At 42.7% G+C, this 15,404-nt stretch overlaps 1 pseudogene; it reads right to left on the bottom strand.

Annotated features, from left to right (window-relative positions):
- Window positions 1–4,358: 4,358 nt before the first annotated feature.
- Window positions 4,359–4,476, bottom strand: LOC126238619 (5S ribosomal RNA; annotated as a pseudogene).
- Window positions 4,477–15,404: the final 10,928 nt, after the last annotated feature.

Below are 15,404 nucleotides of genomic sequence, written 5' to 3'. Positions count from 1 at the left end.
AACCTGTAAGCCTCACATTTCTATTTCCGAGTAGGTAAAATTGGTTTTTGGCCGTTGGAAAATGAAGACACCGGACAGTTTCAATACCGCCATGAGGGTCAGACGCTTTATTGTTGAGCTAAATAATTTGTTAAATTTTTACGGTTGTGTATCTTACTTTGTAATAATTTTTCTTCAATAAGGCACTCATATCGTCATATTACGTTGAAACTAGTAATACAACAAGTAATACTTTTAAAAGGCATTATGGGCATATGCCATTTTAAACGATTCTTCACCTTCTTTCGTATGCAGAAAGAATTTTAATGATAAGACACAGTTGGGGTGAATCCGGGTAGAAGGAATGGAATAAAACCGGAACCACCAGATATTACACCATCACTACGTTACATAAAATTTAAATGTGTGACATAAAGAAGCACATGCTTTTGACCGTACGATGTTCGTTTGTAACGTTTTAATAACAATTACATAATAACGTATAGATTTTACATTATTTTGCTCCCATTTTTGCGTTGTTGTGTCACTAATACTTTTATTAACTATCCCTTATTGAAGAGGTGTATTTTTATTTGAGCTAAGAACATGAAGCGTTTTACACGGTCATGAAATTAAGACATGGCATAACATCCATCCGAGAAGAGTGGCAACCCAGGGCTAAGTAGCTCAGTAGTTTGGACTTGCATGTAACTTACTAGAACAGCAACAATGCAAAATGATCCATTTGGGTTTAGGAAAACGGGTATTTTCTCGCTTAATGCAAATGTATTTGAAGAAGAGGAATTTGCACCATCAGATACAACAGAAAGAATAACTCCAGATTCCCAAAACTTAAAGAGTCAGTTACTGTTTCTCCCCGACTTCCCGGTCCGTCGAATGATGTCCAATCACAGCCTTCTTTCATTATATCACCAAGAGTGTAAACCCAGATCCTCATTACGAAGACCATCATCAACCAGGCAAAGAGGAAAATGCGAATTGACCACTTGCAGAGAACTTACGAGAACAACAACAATGCAAAATGACTTACTTTGGTTTGGGTATTTTCTGTCTTGGAAAATGAACCCAATGCAACAAAAGTATCTTTTCCCGGCAGACTAAAAGAAACTGTTGAAGATCTTCCGGTCTACACTGTGAAAAGGAGTCATAAGTGTCTGAAGACGTGTTAGCCAAACAGCTCTTCTGAATATGAGAATAAAATGCTTACTATTTCTTTGTATACTCGTCAACAAGACTATTAGATCATACGGTAAAGTATTTAAAGTGTGAGAAGTGGGTGCATGAGGACTGTATAGAGTGGAGTGAAGGTGGCTTGCATCAGTATCTGTGTGTCCCTGCCTCAGGCGTAAAATATAACATTACGCCTTTGCGCTCTCCAGAGTGCCTGCTTTTATCTCTAAGTTAGCAGTTAAACGTTGTATTGCGCAGTGCTGAGTTACATTAAATATAATGTAAACTATCAAAAATAAGTTCTCGTCGCCCATATATGTTGTTCACACCTTGTTTATCTTTCTCTGAAATAAATTTGAAGTTCTAACAAAGATAACTGACACCGTTATCTAGCTATTTCTTTAGATACCCGATTATGCCTCAACTACCTCTACGTGATTCGAGGCGGACGGCCTTGAGCTGACTTCGCGCGCCGCGACGGACGCTCCGAAGGACGGACGAAAGAAACGTTTTACTTTGACGAAAATACGAGGGTCGTTCCGAAAGTAATGCCTCCTTTTTTTATTCATGGGCACTACAGAAGATACATAAATCATAACAGAACAGATAAATAGAGCAATATTTCAGCTACAGACTGGCATTTTTCCACGTAGTCACCATTATTCCTTATGTAATTTCGCCAACGATGAACCACAGCCTGCATGCCGCGCTTGTAAACATTGGTACCAGCTGAGGCTAACCACTTCCTTACAGCTTTGACAACAGCATCCAAGTCTTGAAAATGTTCGTCACGTAGTTCATCTTTCAGTGACAGAAAGAGATGGAAGTGTGACGGAGCTAAATAGAGACTGTTAGGTGGATGTGGTAAAACTGCCCGGCCGAATTCCGCAATGAGTTAACAGGATCGCAAAACTGGTAGGGGCCTGGTGCTACCATGTTTTAGGTGAAAGCTGGTCTTCTTACCCTGGAAATTCGAGAGTTCAGCTTAATCAGTGTCGTCTGGTGGCGTGCTGAATAGACAGTTTCTCCAGGCTCCAGTGCACCCGAAAGAACTACACCCTGGCTATCCCAGAAGACTGTGAACATCACTTTGCCTGCAGACGGCTGTGTCTTGAATTTCTTCTTTGACGTCGGCATTCCATGGACTGTCTTTTGGATTCCGGCTCATAGTGGTAACACCACGTCTCATATCCGATGACGATGTTACTCAGAAAATTGTGACGTTCAGTTTTATTTTATTCCAGCAGGTCCTCACAAATTTCCATTCTGTAAGCATTCACGGTACCGATCTCGCACATATTTTGTGATAAACAAGACGTCCCAACATTGTCTCTAAGGCAGTACAGCCGACATTTAGCTTTGCACACAATTCTCTGGTTATTACCCGCCGATCAGCAGGGATGAGTTGATCAAGACGCTCTTCATTGCGAGGGATGACAGCTGTGCAGGGTCGACCAGGACGTGGTTTGTCATGTACACCCTCTTCACCACTTTGAAAATTCCGTATCGATAGCCTCATATTGATCACGTCTATTTATCGTCTCCATACACCTTTAGCAAACGTCGATGAATTTCTTTCAGTGAAATTTCTTCAGTAGTGAGGAGTTCAAACACACGTCGCTGTTTTATACGCGCGTGCATATCGGACTCCATTTATGAATATTTCTCTGCTGGGGGCCAACTACCGCAGAATAGCGGAACATCTGCAAATGCAAGAGAAAAGTTCAAGCATTAGCACTATGCCAAATACACCTGCCTCGGACATTCAAAGTCACCACGAAAAAAGGATGCATTACTTTCGGAACATCTGGAACCGCGAGACCGCTACGGTCGCAGGTTCGAATCCTGCCTCGGGCATGGATGTTTGTGTTGTCCTTAGGTTAGTTAGGTTTAACTAGTTCTAAGTTCTAGGGGACTAATGACCTCAGCAGTTGAGTCCCATAGTGCTCAGAGCCATTTGAACCATTTGAACTTTCGGAACGACCCTTCTGTTTTACTTCAGATAGTATTTATGTTTCTGTGCATCTACAGGTACACTGCTTAACTTATCAAACTAGTCTTTTACTAATCGCGGAACTCTGTGGTGTGCACCTACTATTTCTCTCCAAGCTCCTCTTTCAAGCACCTATTTTCACACGCGCAACATTTTCTGATGATAGATGTTAGAAAACAAAAACTGTAAGGGGAAACACTACCTCAATTTTGAGAGTGATAGCAGCACGATTAAGGCACAGTATTCGGATAAGGCAAGCGCTGAGCTCGGGTAACATCCTCGCCACCCACATTCAAATTGTCACTGATTAATGTTAAGTCAGCCCGGCAGATTTGAGACTTACTTGCACACTGGCAGAAACAATATTTGAAAGCCGTTACTCCACAGGTCGCAGCAAATACGAGGGCGGGCTGAGAAGCAATGTCTCCAAAATTTTTATGTAAAAACTCTATACAATTTTCAGATAAAGCAAACGTTATTAACATTCTACGTCTTTATTCTTCTCGTTTACATATCTGAAGCTTACTGCCGCTACAGGGATCCGAATTATATTGTGTGAAACGGTGGTGTGTAACTTAACTATGTCAGTGCGTGACAAACAGAGGGCTGTAGTGGAGTTAAGAATTCGAAGAGCTCGAGTGCACTTTCTCCTTCACCATGACAATGCCCAGACCATACAGGAGCGATTCGACGTGTGCAACAATAAGACACTGTCATCGATCGTCCTGCATGAACTCCCAACTTGGCTCCATCCGAGTCTCACCTTTTTCCTAAACCTAAAGAACACCTTCTAGGACTTCACTTTGATATTGGTAAAGCCGTGGTAGCATATAAAAGTTTGCAACTTCATCAACAAAGTCAAAAATTTTACAGTAGTGATACCTACAAACTGCTCTCGTTGGGAGAAATGTGTACGTCACCATTGTCACTATGTTAAGACATACACTTCATGTAGACATGAAGACTGAATATGCAGAAAGGTAATACTCCGTCCGAACAGGCCTTGGAAGGCCCCACGGGACCGACCGGCCGCCGTGTCACCCTCAGACCACAGGCGTCAGGGGATGCGGATATGGAGGGGCATGTGGTGTGGACCCCGCTCTCCCGGCCGTATGTCAGTTTACGAGACCGGGGCCGCTACTTCTCAATCAAGTAGCTCCTCAGTTTGCCTCACAAGGGCTGGGCGCACCCCGCTTGCCAACAGCGCTCGGCAGACCAGATGGTCACCAATCCAAGTGCTAGCCCAGCCCGACAGCGCTTAACTTCGGTGATCTGACGGGAACCGGTGTTACCACTGTGGCAAGGCCATTAGCTGAAAGTTCATAAAGCTTGTCTTACTGAAAAAGTTTTGGGAGTTATCACATTAAATATGCGGAGGCATCACTTTCCAGCGCATATTCGTACATCACACGAAGAAAGCCTTTAGGCTTCCACAGAAAATACGAGCAAGTTTCCGGTTCGGAGGGTGGATCACCAGTTTGTGTGTCGGTACTGATGCACCAACTGACTGACTCTTACAAAGAAACACTAAGGCGCTCTTTGTACTTCGGTTTGAGTTGCCACTCTGTGTGATTTTGCGATATTCTCTTAGACGATCTTGGCTTTGTTGATTCATGCTGCTTTGATCCCAGGCTACCTGCGCTTGTATCGTTTTCTCTCTGCTGCGTTTTCAGTCATCAGCTTACGTCGATCTTGCATTCCACACTGTGAGTGGGTCGCTGGAGAGGCTGCCTAGTTTGTGTCAGACTGCAAGGCCTAGCAGGTGTTTCAGACTTCAGACGAGCATGTCGCGGCCGATTTCCTTACTCTTTCTTGTCGGAATACAGTCGTTCTCCTTATGGTTAGTTTTAATGTTTGTGACAAGCCCCCCAAAAAGTACTCTATGGCGTGTTAAACTGGACGGAAGGAATTGTACCGACAGTCTTGACGAAACTGGCATTGTCTGCTATCATGTCTCATTTAGAACCACCAATACGCAGAGTTCTTCTACGGGAAATAGTGTCAAAAAACATTGCAGCGTTACTCGTTTGGACGTGGAAGTTTCGTGCCATATCGGTGTCTCAGCTGTTGGCGTGTATTTCTGTTACAGTGACGACCTGGGTTTCTGTCCCCGAACGGCCTAAACTTCTTCATAGATGAGAGATCTGCTATGAAGTGCACTTAACGTCAAAGCGGTGCGATGTCCGGCGGGCTATTGTCATGGGGGGGAATGACCACAATAAAAATATTGAATGACAAACGAAAGTGAAACGTTGTACGAGTTGAGCCATGGAATGACAGAAGTTCGAACGTGGCAGGGAAACTAGAAAATCTGAGAACGGAAATGCTCAGTGTATACAGGGTGGTCCATTGATGGTGACCGGGCCAAATATCTCACGAAATAAGCATCAAACGAAAAAACTAAAAAGCACGAAACTCGTCTAGCTTGAAGGGGGAAACCAGATGGTGCTATGGTTGTCCCGCTAGATGGCGCTGCCATAAGTTCAAAGAAATGGCTCTGAGCACTATGGGACTCAACTTCTGAGGTCATCAGTCCCCTAGAACTTAGAACTACTTAAACCTAACTAACCTAAGGACATCACAAACATCCATGCCCGAGGCAGGATTTGAACCTGCGACCGTAGCGGTCTCGCAATTCCAGACTGTAGCGCCCACTCCGGCCGGCGCTGCCATAGGTCAAACGGATATTAACTGCGTTTTATTAAGTAGGAACCCCCATTTTTTATTACATATTCATGTAGTACGTAAAGAAATGTGAATGTTTTAATTGGACCAATTTTTTCCCTTTGTGATAGATGGCGCTGTATTAGTCACAAACGTACGTGGTATCACGTAGCACTCCGCAGTGCAGACTGTACTTGCTTCGTGATACATTACCCGTGTTAAAATGGAGCGTTTACCAATTGCGAAAAAGGTCGATATCGTGTTGATGTATGGCTATTGTGATCAAAATGCCCAACGGGCTTGTGCTATGTATGCTGCTCGGTATCCTAGAGGACATCATCCAAGTGTCCGGACCATTCACCGGATAGTTACGTTATTTCAGGAAATAGAAAGTTTTAAGCCCCATGTGAAACGTCAACCACGACCAGCTAGAAATGATGTTGCCCAAGTAGGTGTTTTAGCTGCTGTCGTGGCTAATCCGCACATCAGTAGCAGAAGAATTGCGCGAGAATCGGGAATCTCAAAAACGTCTGTGTTGAGAATGCTACATCAAAATCAATTGCACCCGTACCATATATCTATGCCCCAGGAATTGCATGGCGACGACTTTGAACGTCGTGTACAGTTCTGCCACTGGGTACAAGACAAATTACGGGACGATGACAGATTTTTTGCACACTTTCTATTTAGCGGCGAAGCGTCTTTCACCAACAGCGGTAACGTAAACCGGCATAATATGCGCTATTGGACAAGAAAATCCAGGACGGCTGCGACAAGTGGAACATCAGCGACCTTGTCGGGTTAATGTATGGTGCGGCATTGTAGGAGGAAGGATAATTGGCCCCCATTTTATCGATGGAAATGAAAATGGTGCAGTGTATGCTGATTTCCTAAGTAATGTTCTACCGATGTTACTACAAGATGTTTCACTGCATGACGGAATGGCGATGTGCTTCCAACATGATGGATGTCCGGCACACAGCTCGCGTGCAGTTGAAGCGGTATTGAATAGCATATTTCCTGACAGGTGGATTGGTCGTCGAAGCACCATAGCATGGCCCGCACATTCACCAGATTCTACGTCCCCGGATTTCTTTTTGTGGGGAAAGTTGAAGGATATTTGCTATCGTGATCCACCGACAACGCATGACAAGCGTCAGCGCATTGTCAATGCATGTGCGAACATTAAGTAAGGCGAAGTACTCGCTGTTGAGAGGAATGTCGTTACACGTATTGACAAATGCATTGAGGTTGACGGACACCATTTTTAGCATTTATTGCATTAATGTGTTATTTACAGGTCCTCACGCTGTAACAGCATGCGTTCTCAGAAATCATAAGTTCACAAAGGTATATGTATCACATTGGAAAAACTGAAATAAAATGTTCAAACGTATCTACGTTCTGTATTTTAATTTAAAGAACCTACCTGTTAACAGTGAGCCATATGTTTGTGACTATTACAGCGCAATCTATGACAAAGCGAAAAAAGTGGTCGAACTAAAACATTCATATTTATTTACGTACTATACGAATATGTAATAAAAAATTGGGGCTCCTATTTTAAAAACCGCAGTTGATATCCGTTTGACCTATGGCAGCGCCATCTGGCGGGCCAACCATAGCGCCATCTGGTTTTCCCCTTCAAGCTAGACAATTTTCGTTCTTCGTAGTTTTCGTTTGACGCTTATTTCGTGGGATATTTGGCCCGGTCAAGATCAGTGGACCACCCTGTATACAGTGGGAGTCACTGAAATGAAACGGAAAGAAAACAAGGTTTTCTGGTCAGACCGCAGCAGTAGAAGTAATCGCTTTAACTGGATTAGGATTCGCTATTAATAGAAAGGTAGGGCCGAGTGTTACTGTGAACAGAATCAGAATCGACAACAAGCCATAACCGTTTACAATAGTGTACGTATACTTGCCGACTTCCCAAGCAGAAGACGAAGAGACAGATAATTTATATCAGCAAACTGAACAAGTAAATCAGAAAGTAAAGGAAGATAAGAAACTAGTAGTAATGGGGATTGGAACGCGGTTATAAGCGAAGGACTAGAGAAACGATTTGCGGAAGAATATGGGTTTGAGAGAAGGAAAGAGACAGGAGAAAGATTAACTGAGTTCTGCAGTAAATATCAGGTAATAAAAGTGAATACTCTGTTCAAGGATCACAAGTGGAGGATGTATACTTGGCTTGCAGACACGGGAAGATTCCATTTACGTCACAGGTGGTCAGCCAAATATTCCGAAATCTGGATTGTAAGGCGTACCCAGGAGCTGATGTAGACTCAGATCACAATTTAGTAATTATTAATGGCAGAGTGAAGTTTAGAAGCCTAGACAGAAGGAATCAATGCTCAAAGAAATACTAAGGAAAGAAGAAAGACGCTTCAAGTTCTCTGAGGCTGTAGATACTGCGATAGTGAATAGCTCAGTTGGCAGTTCAGTGGAAGAGGAATGGACATCACTAAAAAGGGCAATCAAAGAAGTTGGAAAGGAAAACATAGCTGTAACGAAGGTAACTGCGAAGAAGCTATGGGTAACAGAAGAAATACTTCAGTTGATCGAGGAAAGAAGGTAGCAGAAGAATACTGACAACAGAATCGTAGGGGAGAGAAATGTGTAGAAAATTGTGATATCAGGGTGGGACTTGGTGGTAGGACATCTGTTAAGACATCATGACACTAAACGGAGCTGTAGAAGACAGGAACTGTAGAGGAAGAAAGAGACTGGGATACAACCATCAAATAATTGAGGACGGGACATAGGGTGCACGTGTTAAGATGAGATGAAAAGGCTTGAACGGTGGAGGTATTCGTGGAGGTTCGCATGAAACCAGTCAGGTGACTGCTGACTAAAAGATAAATAAAACCGTGGCAGTGTTACCATAACCGTGTCGGTGCGTGAGAAACAGAGTGCTGTAATAGAATTTCGAAGTGTTCTTCCGCACATGCAGCACCCTCTTCTTCAGCATGACATGGCCACACCGCAGCACGAGCGTAACGACATGTGCAACAATCCGACTTCGTGGGTTCACTGCCGTCGATCATCCTCCATACAGTACCGACTCATCTGTTTCGCAAGTTAAAGAACGGCTTTGAGGATTTCATTCTGATAGTGATGATGTGATGCAACCATAGGAAAAGTTGTGGCCCCGTTATCACATATTCTACAGTGGTGGTACGAAAAAACTGGTCTCTCGTTGGGAGAAATGTTTTCGTTGCCGCGGTATCTAAGTTGAGAAATAAATATGCAGACATGAAGAATAAAGACGCAGAATGTGTTTAAAACGATATGAAGACGTCTGCTACTACATGTGTTTGGCGTTTGTTAGCTGTGTAGGGGCGATTTGAAAACGGAAATACTTACGGAAGAAATGATTTACATTTTATGTCGAAATGTTTAATTTCTTTCATCAACCTCATTTCAGTTAAATTGTTTGAATTATCAACTCTTAGTTTTTTGGGGTTATTCTACCGTAGAAATTCTTCAGGCCAGGATCGCATAAACATTTATTTTTGTACAGCAACCGGTTTCTAAAGATTTAGCACTCTTTTTCTTCGGCTTTTTGTCTTTTGTTATAAAACTGTTAATTTTCAGTTGGACCTCAACCTGAGGCTCCAAACAAAAAGTATATTTGCAATCGTGACTTTAGAAAGCTATTACCACGTAAAACAGGTCGCTCCTTTTGATTCCTTAGCATGAGAAAAATCTATAAAATTACTCCACTGTTATGTAAAGAGAGAGGTGTCTAGTCTCCTTGCCTGCTAGTCCTGATTTTAACTTGTTTATGTGACCCTCACCTTTTTACGTAAGCAAGAGCTGATATGTAGTTGTCTTAGGAGCAGTATTAACGTACGCAGTGACTATCTTGAAAGGGTTATCAAGCCTTCCAGAAGTCTCCAAGATGAAATAAAATTGTCCACTAAGTCAGATCCAGACAAAGTACCGTAATATTTAGAGTAGCCGTCTGTTTTAACAACAGTCTGTTTTAACAATTACACTTCGATGATTCACATATTAATGTTTTGATAGCCTAAAGGGCTCCTTTTTGTGTAACACCCAGCAAATAAACTACGATCAAAATGCGCCGTCTACGAGATACTGCGTAGAAATTCTGTGCCACAACCGCCCAGGATAACTTTGGTTCCTCTCTGTCTTAATCTGTCTAAAAGTTGGAAGGCTCATTCATCAGAAGATTTTCGCTGTTTCTGAGAAAGCATTACCCACAGCTATAATGTAACCATTGTGGGTAGACCCTATTATTCGTCTCTTTGATTTTTAAACGAATGAATAACAGTTTTGCTTGAGAATGACATATTGACACATTACAATCAGCATGTTTTGTTCCTTGTTTCCTATTTTCATCACAACTGCTTTTCCTTTCAGTTTATCGGAAGCTTGACTCGAACTAGTGCAGCAATGATTCATTTGTTAAATTACCTTCAAAGCTTTTGAGTTCTGCTTTCTGGTCACTGCGATAAATTCCTTCGCATGGTTTGATTCCACCATTGGAAACTGTAAGTTATTCGCACCATATGAAATACTTTGCCATTTGTGCGAATTCTGTGGTCATCACTGGGAAAACAAGGGAGAGCCGTTACATGCACGTGTGTGCTGGTTTAGTGGCAAAGTGTTCGCTCTTCGACTGAAGGAGTGTATTAGGTTTCTGGTCTAATCTCGTTGGAAGCAATGTTTTTACCTCCTCTGTGAAAGAACCACCAGCAGACAGATCTATAACGAGTAAAGAAATCCTGGGACAATTTGTATCCCACAAGATTTCGCTACTTTGATTCTGTACTTTGTAATTGTAAGGGTGGAAAACTTGCTGGATTGCACACTTGTAGTGTCTGCTTTTTCAGCCTGTGTCAATTGTAGTGACTTAATTGTGCCACTGAATGATTTGCTAACTGGCCATCTTTGCATACTCTTGTGGTAGTCTTGTAACGCTACTTCAGTAAGGTTCAAATGGCTCTGAGCACTATGCGACTTAACTTCTGAGGTGAGGTCAGCAGTCCCCTAGAACTTAGAACTACTTAAACCTAACTAACCTAAGGACATCACACACATCCATTCCCGAGGCAGGATTCGAACCTGCGACCGTAGCGGTCTCGCGGTTCCAGACTGAAGCGCCTAGAACCGCTCGGCCACACCGGCCGGCTTACACTCAATCCCTGCTATGTTCAGTATGGTGTGCGCCAAATGGCTCTGAGCACTATGGGACTCAACTGCTGAGGTCATAAGTCCCCTAGAACTTACAACTACTTAAACCTAACTAACCTAAGGACAACACACACATCCATGCCCCAGGCAGGATTCGAACCTGCGACCGTAGCGGTCGCGCGGTTCCAGACTGTAGCGCCAGAACCGCTCGGCCACCAGCGGCCGGAATGGTGTGCACCCCACTCGAACGAACTTTTAATCCTTCTCCAGATTAATCGATAACAGCTATACCAGCTGTAAATCTTGTCGTTGGTACGGTTTTAACACATTCCGCCCAGCTGTCGCTGTTGAAGGTCTGACTTCGCAGTACTTCATTTCTACGAAAGTGAAATCCACGAATTTGTTCTTTAGGTTTTGGAAGCATATGAACGTCAGATTTGGTGAAGTCGGGCGGATGGTGGATGACCCAAAACTCTGTACTGTTGCAGGTGTCGCAACTCTCTTATGTGGTCTGGTATTATCATACTGGAGGACCTGGAGCCCCTTGTTCATATGTTAGCAGTGCTAACTATAAGACCTTACACTGCTGACAATATTCTCAGTTTATTTCATAGTGTGATATTATATAGATTGGACACATTAGGAGTGCTTGAGTATACATTATGAGAGAATTTTAACGTGAGTGATTTCAGCTGTCCCCCATTAATCGTTCTGTTTTAAATGTCTACTATCTTTAATTTTTACTATGGAGACAAAGTGTGTTTAAAAAAGCTAATTGCCGGTAGCTGTACAAGGCTGATATTATGTGATGATCTGATTGGATAGTATTTCTAATTTCATCAGAATTAAACATGTCTTTTCATAAATATCTGAGATGGACTAAGTTATACGTAATCTCTCCCTGACACACACACAGAGTAATACATATTTGTATGTGCCTCTTTATTCATCCAGTATGTGTTAGTAAATAAGAAAGAGAAAAAAATTACGTTGGATCCTAGGAGCTTTTACATTAGTTTAGGACTCCAGTTTTAATTACTACATTTTAAAAACTGACAGCTTTATGCTTTCAAATCCTCTGAAATGAGCACTCTGATAAGACATTCAAATCAATCACAGTTTCATCTTCTCGCATTAAAAGAATACTGCACCAGTAGAGGACTTCCGTGACATTCAATTGTCTAACGTTGCGAGCCGGTAAATGTGAAACCAGTTCCTCTGCTACACAAGGCCTTTATCCGGAGGGGTCGCTGCACGCAGCCCACGCAGAGGCATGTGAGAGAGGCCATGCTGTTCCCTGGTTGGCTTCTGGGCGCGTGGAGGTCGGAAACAGGAGCCTGTTGTACGAGCAGACAACAGCGCCACAAGAACGCGCCGTGTGTTGGCGTGGCGTTCGCCAGGGGAGGGGAGGGGGCGGCGCAGCGCGGGCGGCGCCGTACACACTGGTGGCCGGCAGCAACATTGGCAGCACTGGAGGGCTGTGGTGGCAGCCGTGCTCGGACATTCCCCGGGGCGGACGATAAATCCCGTGCCGAGACGGGCCGGGCCCCGCGGGAAGGAAGCCGCGCCCAGGCCAGCCACTACATAAATATCGCCCCGGCAGCTCGCACACGAATACCAACCACCTCGCTGGCTCACCGAGGCAGGGCAACCGGGAATGTGCCAGGACGGCCGCTGCATCTGCCTCTCATCAGTCTAGTTTCCAGTTCATAGTCCCTCACAAGCAGAAAATACATAAGAATATGGATTATTTGTAGTGTTGTATTGCTAAATAGGCTTCGCCCTTGTTGTTTTTATCTTTAAAAGTTTGGAAGGAAATAATTCAAATACATCAATCAACATATTTTTTCCATAATGGAAAAGTTCTGAAAAGGATAAAACGAAATACGATTTTCCCGTCATTGATTTCAGCACGTGATATTCTCCGGCAATTCATTCACATTGCCGAGTATCTTCTATTCTTATAATACGGATTACTACTGCAGAAAAGTATATTTCACGAGTACTAAAAAATTTAACAAATCTCCTAATATCTGGAAATACTTCGATATAAAGATGTTAAAACGAGTTGTGCAGTCATATTTCATGTACCAAGCTTCCTAATCATAAAATATAAAAGCACCGCATTTAAATTCAGTTCGTGATTCATTTATGAAATGTTTTATGTTAGATGCTTAATTCTTGTTAGTCTTTAAGGAAATACGAATTAATGTTTGGCAACAAATTTCTTTGCAATGTAATTTCCTGTATTAAAAGAAGCAGTCAGATTAAAACAGGACGGATGCAAAAAAAAAGGTAAGTAAACTCTTTATTGTTCCAAAAGTAATGGTTATAATTGTTTATCCATCTATCCTACTGTGAGACAGGACGGTCTGTGTCTTCATGGATAAGCAATTGCTGTGCGGTGGAACCATGATTCCACCGATGCGTGCAACTCTTCGTCTGCAGCAAATCGACAGTCACCAACGTCTTTCCTCAGGGCTCCATAAACGTTGCGTTGGGAGAGATCAGGACTGTGTGTAAGGGCTTCCCAGCGAAACTTCTGCGGCGTGGTCGACAGTGGGTCCGCCCACGAGTTGCCCAGGTTCTTTCGAGTAGGCTACACAAGTTTCGCTGGAATGCCCTTCCCTTATACGTTCTCCATACATTCTCGATCTCTCGCCATGCGATTTCACTTTTTTGGAAGAGAGACATTCGTGGCACCCGATTTGCTTCGGACGAAGAGGTGCATACCTGCATTCAATCATGGTTCCGTATGCAAACAGGAGCGTTTCTCCGTGAAGATATTAAACTTGTTGTATCAACACGGGATAAAGGTATTAACAATTATGCCGATTACCTTTGAAATAATAGGACTGAAACCCATGAAGTCAAGATTGCACAGGAAATATTTTTTACTTGGATGGATTACTAGTTTCAGCTAACAATCTGGCCATCTTCAGATCGAAGACATGATCAAGACTTTGTCTTAAGTAAGAATATAATGTATGAGTAAGGTATAGGATATTTTTATACATATTAGACTAAGTGTCGTTTTGACTAATGATGGTTTAAGTAGCAGCCCGCACGCGCAACATCAAGAATCATAACGAAAACCTAAACAATGTCCGACAATTTTTATTTCTTAGTGACGGTATTAAGTAACAATAACGCATTATTCAATTTATTAAAATGAAAGTTCTTTGTAGTTTAATAACTGTATAATCTGTTGCTATTACCATTACCGTCAGAATGACGCAAAAAATTGTATATCTTTAGTTCTACATCAATTGTGGCTCACGATGTTGTGTGTTGGTGACGTTCCTTACAACTTCGGTCGTTGCGTAGACATGTATTAAAAATAAAAATATTTTGAGACTGTGGATAAGTGCTGCAATCGCTCGTGAAGTATCATTACTACAAAATGTAACATAAAATTAGGTCGCTTAGTTTGATAGCGTCACTAGATACCTATAATACTCGTTGTTATTGTTGAATTCCTGTTGCTTTAACTATAAGACAAACTTTTTCATATCAGCTACTTAATTGTATGTATGGACCCAGGATGGCAGGATCGTAGTCAAGACGGAAGGAGGGAGGAAAACGGTGACGAACATGTCCGAACTGAAAGACTGAGCGAAATCTCGCGAGACTCAAAGTCTCATATTGCTCTGTCTAATATAAGTTAATTTTTATTCTTTTCATTTTTTTACGTAAATATTGCTTCGTTATTTCTATAAGTACCATAAGTACTGTATTTAAAATCAGTCAATTGTTTCACATAAATATTGCTTCTTTATTTGTCTATCATAAGTGCTCATGTATATTCATATTGTTAGTCAAACGGGAATTAACATTCTCAATTAACAGGAATCTCCTTAAAACCGCCTTTCTATATCTGTTATTTTCATCCTCGTCACTACCACTACTACTACTATTATCTGTTTCGTAACCACTACTGCCACTTTCCATCTTTCTTTTCGCTCCCTGCTCCGATACCTCCAGCTTGTCTTTCACCTTAATCCCACAGACGCTTGAGTCAGTCACGACCTTGGACACACCTGTAAATATGTCTTCCCCCGCGAAATCCAGCTTTTGTCCCTCTTCCGGCCAGCAGGTAAACGGAGCGTGCTCGGTCCTACAGGCGGCCACAGTGGGACGGACCGGTTCCGGCGGCGGGCTCTTTGTGGCCCATGCGAACGCTCAGTCGCTAACGGCTCACTTCGACGAGTTCTGTGACCTGTTCTGCCAATCGCTGTTCCATATTATCCTCGTCTCTGAAACTTGGTTGAAACCAAACATTTCTTCCGACGCTATCCGAATCACTAGTTACTCTCTCCTAAGGGCAGATCGTGAAACACGACGCGGGGGTGGTGTGGGTGCCTATGTTCGCTCTGATCTGAGACCTACTATACTATTCACATCGGATGCAAAG

The sequence above is a fragment of the Schistocerca nitens genome, chromosome 2 (assembly GCF_023898315.1).
Source record: "Schistocerca nitens isolate TAMUIC-IGC-003100 chromosome 2, iqSchNite1.1, whole genome shotgun sequence".
Taxonomy (NCBI): domain Eukaryota; kingdom Metazoa; phylum Arthropoda; class Insecta; order Orthoptera; family Acrididae; genus Schistocerca; species Schistocerca nitens.
The sequence above is the reverse complement of the archived record's forward strand: the minus strand, read 5'-3'. Positions and strand labels throughout refer to the sequence as shown.